Below are 10,039 nucleotides of genomic sequence, written 5' to 3'. Positions count from 1 at the left end.
CGCTGACTATTTATTAAGCAATTATGTATTGTTTGCACTGTATTAGCCGTATATACTCTATATACTACATATAGAGTATATACGGCTAATACAGTTCAGACAATACATTTACAAGTATACTAACAAGAATGGATTAAATGATCTGTATGTAGCCCTGTACTACGGATCATTTAACCCATTCATGTTAGCAGTGCAGAATTGTATATCTATATGTACTGTACATATACAGCACAAATGTCCCGTACATTGCAGCAATATATTTACAATAATCCCCTGCTAACATGAATGGGTTAAATGATCCGTAGTACAGGGCTACATACAGATCATTTAATCCATTCTTGTTAGTATACTTGTAAATGTATTGTCTGAACTGTATTAGCCGTATATACTCTATATGTAGTATATAGAGTATATACGGCTAATACAGTTCAGACAATACATTTACAAGTATACTAACAAGAATGGATTAAATGATCTGTATGTAGCCCTGTACTACGGATCATTTAACCCATTCATGTTAGCAGTGGAGAATTGTAACTCTATTGCTGGAGTGTAGTGGAGGTGTGTGCTGTATATATGTACTACATATACATTACACACATCCAGTACACTATAGCAATAGATTTACAGCCAGCCCCGTCCCAGCTTCCCTTACTCACAGTTTCACTCCGATCCCCGTAGCCTCATGCGGTGCCTCTTGTAGTCGGCGCTGGGCAGGATCGCTGCATCACATCTCGGTGCTCAGCTTGTGGGAGGCGCTCCTAATTCTGCCCTGCTAACATGAATAGGTTAAATCATGATCCATAGTACAACTACATGTTATGTACTATGGATCATGTAAAGTCACCTGTCCCTTTAAGAAAAAGTATCGGTAATTGGTATCGGCAAGTACATGAGGGGATGTACTGGTACTTGGGCCTGAAAAAGTGGCATCGGGACATCCCTAGTACATAGAATTTAAAGCATGTGTCATATGCAGAGGTTCTTAATATAATCAAAAATACACATTTGGAGGTTTAAGTGATGTGTCTTGAACTGAACGTGATGCTTATGTGTCAAAAGTTCTGGTTGTGTAGCAACATTGCATACCTATAACTAACAGTTTTGTCTTTGTATTAATGCTAGGTCCACTCTGCCCAACGAACAGCCACTATGAAGTCTGTACATCAGGTTGCGTTCCAACTTGTGACTCCCTCTCCCCTCCGCTGGGATGCAACCCTATATGTTCTGAAGGATGCCAGTGTGACGACGGCTTTATTCTCAGCGGAGCAGACTGTGTTCCCATTTCCAATTGTGGTTGCAAGTATGAGGATAAGTATTACCGGCTGGGTGAAGTATTTTACCCCAGTGGCTCTTGCAGCCCGAGGTGTGTATGCACAGAGGGGGGGAGCTGTAGAGTGCAAAGCTTTCACCTGTGGAGCCAACGAAGAGTGTAAAGTGATTGATGGCGTCCGGAAGTGTCAGCCAGTGGGCTCAGCACAGTGCTCCGCAGCTGGTGACCCCCACTACATTTCATTTGATGGCCAGGCATTTGACTTCCAAGGGAATTGTACCTACACCTTGTCCAAGACTGTGACAAACAATAACAATTTGGTACCTTTCACCATCAACGTGAAAAATGAAAAATGGGGCAACGGACTTGTGTCTGTCACTAAACTAGTGTCTTTTGATGTCTACGGCTATAATCTCATTCTTCAGTATAATGTTCAAGGTCTGGTTACGGTAAGTTATAGCAACAACAATGATCCATGTGCCAGTTGTCTAAACTTAATCCCCTAGAGGTAATATATGATATATGTACTAACAAAACAGCTAATTGTTATTTTAGTCTTTACTTTTTTAGAAAAAACTTTACATTTTATAGCAAATAAGATATTTTTAAGCATATTTTAAGGCAATTTTCTTTGGTAAACTAAGTCCCGTATGTGCAATGTTCACTCTAGAATGGCAACTGTGTAACAATTCTTTTTATTTTTTTACATCCTTAGTGGTTATAACCAGGGGCGTATCTATCACGAGGCAAACTAGGCGTTTGCCTTGGGCGGCATTTTCCATGGGGGCGGCCCCCAGGCAGAGGGTGAGCAGAGGGGACAGTGAGCGGGTAAAGGTGCGATCAATGTTTGTGTGCTTATCTGCTCAGATGTCTCCGCAAGACGCTCCGTTCATGTCTCACGGTCTGATGAGGAAGCCGCAGCCGTTCACAGTGAATGAATGCAGCTTCCTCATCAGAACCTGAGATGTGTAGTTCACTGTCAGCACGGGACATTACCTTCTTGTCCCGATCTTCCTGTCTTGCCTCCTCTGTATGTTGCACACCCTCCCCCTTCCCCTCTGGTGCCTCAGCCCGAACGGAATACTTCCTCCATCTCCCCAGGGGACCGTCCACCGGGCTGCCTGACGACTTGGAGAACTGTAATAATAACAGCCGGGTACACGCAATGTGCCCACGTTTAGTCTTGCCTAGGGCAGCACAAAACCAAAATACACCGCTGGTTATAACCTAAAACTGATTTCATCATGTCACACATACTTGCATGTGCTTGCACGTTCGTGTATGTACACAGTTTAATTATGCATGCTCCTGATAATTCAGAATGGAACAATTGAGATGTCATGCTCTTTCCTCCACCCCATTGCAGTTTTGAGGATGCATTGTATTTTAAAGTGTAATTTTAAACCCATATCCAAAAATGGAATATATTACAGCTTACCTATCCTTAGATGTGGTGGCTGCATTAGTCTTCGCTTTTCAAACACCTGGTGATCCTGCCAGCAACCTGTCAGTGTCCTATGGTGAAAACACTTACTCACTGTACTATATCTATAGTAGCATATGTATACACTGAGTGGGCAGATTATTATGACCACCTAACGTTTGTAGGCAAATCAGCTATAATTTGGCGCTGAAGTTGCTAGAGGGCCAGACCATTATAAATAGGGAAGCGGGTTGGTTACCACGACAGTAGAAGTGATTTGTTTCTGAAGATACGGGGAAACAACGCGATGTAACAGCCTTTGAACGTGGGATGATTGTTGGCGCTCGGAGCCATGGAGCGAGTATCAGCAAAACAGCAGAATTCGTTACATGTTGAAGAGCAGCTGTTGTTAAAGTGTTTAACGACCGGACTGTCAGCCAAAAATCTGGGTCTGAACATGCGAATTGTGGCCGTCAGCGACTAGTCAATGTTAGGGCAGAACGGGGGAGGGGCAAGACTGGTACAAGACAACAGAAGGGCAACAGTGTAGTGTCAGATTCCTCACATCACCTCTCACCATCTCGTGGAGTCACGAGGCGGCCCAACCAAGTACTGATGGGGTGGTCATAATAATCTGGCCACTCAGTGTATATATATATACAGTAATACCTTTGTTTACGAGCATAATTCGTTATCCGGAAGCATGCTTGTAATCCTTATATATATATATATATATATATATATACATACACACAGTATCTTACCCCTTACATTTTTGTACATAATTTATTATATAATTTCATGTGACGTCACTGTTGCCAGCGGTTTAGACATCAACGGCTGTGTGTTGAGGGGACAGCAAATGTACACTGATATACAAGCTGTACGCTCACTACTTTACATTGTAGCAAAGTGTCATTTCTTCTGTGTCGTCACATGAAATGATATAATAAAATATTTACGAAAATGTGAGGGGTGTACTCACTTCTTTGAGATACTGTATACAGTATATTTCTTGGGATCAGATATTCTTTAAAGTTTACTTTATCATCATGGCAGAGCGCTGCATTTAATATTAAGGAAACAGAAACAGACTAGGTGTCTCTTATACTGTAAATGCATGTCAAGAGTGTATCTACCTGTAGAAAACTGAATGTAACTTTACTTAAACATTTCTGTAGGAGGTAGAAAAAATATAATGTCTCTCCTTTGTAGGTCAATGGGGTGAATTATAACATCCCAGTTAATTTAGAAAGTGGCAAAATCCTGGTCTACCAACACGGTATAAGAGTGATCATTGACACTGACTTTGGGGTTCAGGTCAATTACGACCTCGTCTACCATGTCATAGTCACCGTCCCAGGAAACTACAAGAATCAGTTGGGTGGTCTGTGTGGTAACTACAATAGTGACAAACAGGATGACGTCCAGCTTCCGGATAAGACGGTGACAACAGATGCTACTGTATTTGGATCCTCTTGGAAGGTCCAGATCCCCGGTGAAGTTTGTACCAATGGCTGTGGTGGTAGTGGCAACCCATGCCCACCATGTGACCAAAAGAAGCTTGAGATCCTTAAAACAGAGAACTTCTGTGGGTTCCTGAAGAAGGCTGGAGGTCCTCTGAGTGCTTGCTATAATATCATTAATCCTGATATTTACTTCAACAACTGTATCTATGACCTGTGTGCTGGTGCAGGCGATGGGAACATACTTTGCCAGAACATTCACAGCTATGTTGCTGCATGCCAAGCAGCAGGAGTTGTTATTCAGCCTTGGAGAAATGCTACATTCTGCCGTAAGTTTCATACTGTCATACTGTTCTATAATTAGTAAGTTTTTTTTTATTCTAGTAACCAAAGCTGCCTATATTTTCCACTAAATTTGGGAGACAAAATCAATGACCACTAAATGTTATCTTTTCTTATCAGCATTGACCTGCCCAGCCAACAGTGCATACAAAGTTTGTGCTGATGTGTGCTCCTCTACTTGTGCTGATGTTACCGACACTGCCAAATGCCCCACCACTTGCTCTGAGGGCTGTGAGTGCAATAATGACTTTTTCTTTGATGGGAAGAACTGTGTGTCAATCGACAACTGCGGTTGCGTTCACGAAGGAATATATTATCAGGTGGGCAATTTGAGGTTGTTTTAGTGTTGTGGAAAGTGTGAGGTAAATCTGGATAATCAATAGCCTGTGGTGTTATCTTGTCATTCTAAAACAAGTGGGCTGAAAGTATATCATAAGGTAAAGAGTGGGCATTGAGGAAAAATGCCCAGTCCCTTAAAAAAAAATACAAGCTGTTTATGGTGAAGGCAACCAGCCATAGAGTAAAGGTAAGCAAACAAAAGTAAAGATCTGCTCAAATGAGCCTTAGTGAGTTCTTGTAGAAGCAAAGTCCTTTGTCCAGTGTAATGTTGCTTTCGGGGAACAGATGCAGTCCATCACCCTGACAGACAGATCCAAAAGTCTTGGATCAGTCCAACGAGAGACATACTGCACAATGTATGTCTCTCGTTGGACTGGAATACACTCTCGATGACACACAGCTGTCCTAATTAGGACCTGAGGAGGTAAAGAGGTCACCAGCATACCAAGGTACACTTCATCGATCCATCTTTTTTGACGTTTAGATAAACGTGGTATCACGTACCTGGTGGAGGACCGATTAGCTGAGGAGGCCTCCCTTGCGGCTCTTGTCTCACACCCCTGGATGTGGAAACAGGGAGCGAGTAGACAGAGAGGAGCGCGGGTGCCAAAGTGTTCAGACACGGTGCCTGGTAGAAGTCCGGCAACTGGATCCCTGGCAGGATGAGCAGGGCTGGTGCACAGCTGTGATGTGAGCGAGGTTTTCAGCAGAAACTGGAGCGAGGTCAAACAAGCCAGGGGTCAAGCCAGACGGTCAGCACGGTACAGAAGGAGCAGGCAGAGGCAGAGTCCAGATAACAAGCGGAGGTCACGGGCAGGCAATCCGTCAAAGTCAGCAGCAATCCGGGTCGAGGTAATAGGCAACAGATCAGTAGGAACACAGGAACTAGCACAAGCTAAAAGACCGTTCAGCACTGACCCATTGGGCCAGCTAGTTTAAATAGGAACATCTATTAGAGGGCTGTGAGTAATTTCCTGTGTGCCACTGTGTCACTTCCTGTGTGCCACATTTTGTTGTTTGCGCATGTGCACTAAAACATGTTTTCCGGCAACCCAGAAGACTGGGACCGGCGCATGTGTTCTAGCGCGCAAGCTCCCGGCTATGACCTTACACTTGGTGTCACAAGCAAATGCAACACCTCCAAACCACATTCAGTCCCCTCATCAGGCAAAACAATTGTTTTGCCTGATGAGGGGAATGCATGTGGCTCTGAGGTGTTGCACTTGCTTGTGACACCATGTTTATCAGAACGTCAATAAAAGATTTATAGATGAAGTGGACCTCAGTGTGCTGGTGACCTCGTTTTCTCCTTGAGTCTTACGGCACCATCCGTTGGCCATTTCAACACCCATGTAAGCTACACATAAGTATACGTCAGTTTGGAGTGCAATGGGAAACCTCTGAATGCCTAATTACGACTTGCTCAGCAACAACCAAAATGTGGTCCACAGAATTGGAAGTCCGCCCCTACCTGTATTGGATTCCCAGTAAAACCATCTCCAGTACAGGGTTAAACAATACAGGGTAATGAAATATATTCCTTTACCTCCGGGGTCTGGCAGGCTTTACCTTGAATTAGGAATTTAGGAAACCATGGAGGGACATTCCTTCCATCAAATACTTTTCCTGCCAATCCGGCAGGTTTTAAAGACATCCTGTTACAATATATGACAAGATAATCCTCTTTCTGCTTCAATATTTGTGTTTTTTTTTTATAGTAATAATACTTTCTCATGCTTATCACAAATTATTTTATCCCAAATCTCTTTTATTACCGCAGCCAAATGAGGTCTTGTTATTCAATGACTGTAAACACATTTGCACATGTAGCCCAGGGAATGTGCTTCTCTGTGAAGACACTAGCTGTAAAGATGATGAAGAATGCAAGATTCAAGATGGAGTCGCCAAATGTGTTAACAAAGGTAATATTTTTGATTACTGACGTACAATTTACAAACAATACCTATGGACATTGCAATTGGCACTACTACTAAGACTTAAAAATAAATGGGGACATGTTGAGCCCAACCCTTCAGTCAGCTAAACTGTGTCCTGATTTTTGCACTTGAAAAGATGGTGCCTTGTTTTGAGTCTTCACCTATTATTATTATTACATAGTATTTATATAGCGCCAACAGTTTGTGCAGCGCTTTACAATATAAGGAAGGACGTTACAATCACAATACAATTCAAGACAAGATGGTAAGGAGGGCCCTGCCCCTGAGGGCTTACAATCTAAAAGGGAGGGGCCAGTGATACATGAGGAGGTAGCTGTGTGGGGATGAATTGTTTGAGAACGTGATGGTTGAGTGGTTACGTTGAGGTGGGATAGGCTTCCTTGAAGAGATGAGTCTTTAGGGAACGCCTAGAGGCAGTCAGGGTGGGAGATAGACGGACAGGTTGGGGTAAAGAGTTCCAGAGGATGGGAGAGACTCTAGAGAAGTCCTGGAGGCCAGTATGGGAGGAGTTGACCAGGGAGCTGGAAAGCAGGAGGTGTAGGGAAGAGCGTAGTGGACGGTTAGGGTGATACTTTGAGACAAGGTCTGAGATATATCCGGGGGCAGAGTTGTGGATGGCTTTATAGGTGACTGTTAATATTTTGAATTTTATCCTCTGGGCGAGTGGAAGCCAGTGTATGGATCGGCAGAGGGGGGTTGCAAACACTAAGCGGTTGGCCAAGTGAATTAGTCTAGCAGCTGCATTCATGATAGACCTATTGTTCTTGGTCTTCTTTGGGACCCCACATAATCTGAACAATCCTTTTACAATTGTGTCTTGCAATTGATTGGAATGCAATGTATGTATTTATTCAATATATGGTGACACTTGTACAACACAATAGTTTTTGACTTTTGTTTTTCATTTATTTCAGATCCATGCAAGGTTGTCAGGTGCAGGGTCAAGGAAAAGTGCATGGTGCAAAAAGGGATTGCAGTCTGTGTCCCAGATTATACAGGAATTTGCTGGGCCTGGGGAGACCCCCATTACCATACTTTTGATGGCTACGACTATGACTTCCAGGGCACCTGCACATATATCCTATCTAAATATGATGGCAAAGACATTGGCTTGGTGCCATTTACTATTGAGGAGAAGAACGACAATAGAGGTAACCAGGCTGTGTCATATGTTAGGACTGTCAACATCTACATGTATGGATTCAAGATCACTCTTATGAAGGGAGAATTTGGTAAAGCTAGGGTAAGTTATAAAAAATAGTCGAAAAAGATAGTTTTTGTGGATTCTGTTAGTTGCAGACACTGAGCGGTTGGTCAGGTGAATGAGTCTGGCAGCTGCATTCATGATAGACTGAAGGGGGGAGGAGCCTGTGTAGAGGTAGGCCAATGAGGAGGGAGTTACAATTGTCAAGCCGAGAGATAACAAGGGAGTGGATGAGTAGTTTTGCGGTGTCATTGGTGAGGAAGGGGCGTATTTTGGAGATGTTACGAAGGTGAAGGCGGCAGGATTTGTACTAGTAGTATCTAATCACATTCAACAGGCCTTAGGTGACATGAACAAACATTACAGAACAAACCCAGTTCAACGTGACTAACTTATACAAGCATATCATAGATTTATTAACGAATGCCTTGCGTTTCTGCATTATCTAACCGCTAAATGTACGACTTCATATATTCTTATTTCAGCTAAATGGTTTTGTTGAAAAGCAAAGCTTTAATCCTATTCTCTACTCTTTCACTAAACAGGTGAATGACTTCATTACCTATCTTCCTATAACTTTGTTAAATGGAATGATCTTGGTAAGCATCAGCGGCTCATATGCCGTCATTGGCACAGATTTTGGTCTACAGGTGACCTATGAATATAACAACCATGTTGTGGTCACACTCCCAAGCAGCTATTATGGCCTTACGCAAGGTCTGTGTGGTAACTTTAACCAAAATACCAAGGATGAGCTCATCACTTCTGATAACAAAGCAGTCACCTCCATCATAGATTGGGCCAAGAGTTGGAAAGTCAATGACCGGGATGCCTTCTGCTTTGACATTTGCCCTGGACTTAATTGCCCAACCTGTGATGATGCCCAAAAGAGACTGTATGGAGGTGACAATAAATGTGGTCTCATCAGCAAAGCTGATGGGCCTTTCAGAGAGTGTCAGCCAAAAGTTAACCCGAACAACTTCTTTGATAGCTGCTTATATGATGTCTGCATTAACGGTGGAGCAAAGCAGTTCCTCTGCGCGGCCCTCAATGCCTATTCTAACATCTGCAGGAGACAAGGAGCTAAAGTATATGACTGGAGAACACCATCTGGTTGTGGTAAGTAATTAACAATATTCCAAAAATGTTTGATTGTAGACTTGATGATGGAATGCTCAAGGTCTCCTTTAGTGTCTAACACCCTAAAGAAACTTCATGACTCCGAGGTTTATTCATAACTGGGTGAATCTGATATGTTGTGTTTACTTGATTTATTCCATGTTCATAGATTATGGTGAGTAGAATTTTGGACTTCATTACTTCTTTACTTCGATTCTAATTCTGCGAAGGTTATATCGCAGATGTGTATGGCCTTGCTGCCCATTTCATGCACTTTGCAGTGTGTCATGGCAACCTATACCTAGGGTCAGTGGTAATGGCTAACAGAATCTCTGCCCGTGTACCAAAATCTCTCTCAGCCACATACGTTCTCCCGGTCACTGGTCGGGACACAGTGTAGGGCACATGTGTCAAACTCAAGGCCCAGGGGCCGAATTCGGCCCACCAGGCCATTTCCTAGACTTCTACTTTCAGATCTAGGTATTAAGTTATTACTAAAACCAGTCATAATCGAATGCAGAGGCAATTATGATAAAGATTAGATACATTTATATATATATAGGTACATAGTTACATAGTATTTGGGGTTGAATAAAGACATACGTCCATCAAGTCCAACCCATATAGGTCCACGCATCATCTCAGTCTATAGTCTCAGTATATAGTCTTACAGATACCTTTGAGGGCAACCATAATGTTGATGCGGCCCACGATTAAATTGAGTTTGACACCCCTGGTGTAGGGGAACAACCGTTTGAAAATGACTTTATTGAGCAACAACACACATTTTATAGTTCACAGATCCCACCTCCCCTAGGTAAGATTACATTATTTTGATGAAATTAACTTTTCTGGGAGATAGCTGAAAAGGTAAATGATAAAGGGATTATCAAAGTGATCATGTCAGCAGGCTCA

The sequence above is a fragment of the Nanorana parkeri genome, unplaced genomic scaffold (assembly GCF_000935625.1).
Source record: "Nanorana parkeri isolate BGI_ZX_2015 unplaced genomic scaffold, ASM93562v1 scaffold2545, whole genome shotgun sequence".
In the NCBI taxonomy this organism is placed as follows: Eukaryota; Metazoa; Chordata; class Amphibia; order Anura; family Dicroglossidae; genus Nanorana; species Nanorana parkeri.
The sequence above is the reverse complement of the archived record's forward strand: the minus strand, read 5'-3'. Positions refer to the sequence as shown.